Below are 690 nucleotides of genomic sequence, written 5' to 3'. Positions count from 1 at the left end.
CTCCGCTTACCGTATTCTGGACTTCCCTAAGTCTACAGTTCAACGATGTGTCTAATATTTGTATAGGCTTAACTTCTCTCTTAGTTCGTCATTCAGATTCTCAATATATGACGAAAGGTGATTTGACATTTGGAGACGAAAAATAAAATATTGTAACTAAAGTAACTTTTACTCAAACGAACTCACTTAACCCATTCAACTCCGATGACAAGATGTCTTGTCATTTGGTCAAATAAAACAAAAAATCATAAAACACCAAAATGTTTGATCAAACACCAGAAAAAATATGACGTCAGTCCTCGCTTCGCTCGCAGCGAAGCGAGGACTGACGTCATATTTTTTCTGGTGTTTGATCAAACATTTTGGTGTTTTATGATTTTTTGTTTTATTTGACCAAATGACAAGACATCTTGTCATCGGAGTTGAATGGGTTAAGTCGCATTTCCTCCTTGGGGGGAAATATCACGTTGAAGAACTGGAGTCATAAGAGAGTACCAAACAGGAGGGATAGAAGTTAAAAGTGTCCAGCATCCTTTTCGAGTGGAAACTAGTCTCTAATTGTAAAAGAACGTCGCATTATTCTGGTCCGTACAACTGTCCCTAAAGTACTGACCGCATGAGACTTACATAGTGAATACTCAATGCTATGGGAACGGGATGGGTGGAGAGAGGAGTGGGAATTCCTACCTG

The sequence above is a fragment of the Oratosquilla oratoria genome, chromosome 1, assembly GCF_046742065.1.
Source record: "Oratosquilla oratoria isolate Oo_2021 chromosome 1, ASM4674206v1, whole genome shotgun sequence".
NCBI classification, from domain to species: domain Eukaryota; kingdom Metazoa; phylum Arthropoda; class Malacostraca; order Stomatopoda; family Squillidae; genus Oratosquilla; species Oratosquilla oratoria.
This window is presented reverse-complemented; position numbering follows the sequence as displayed.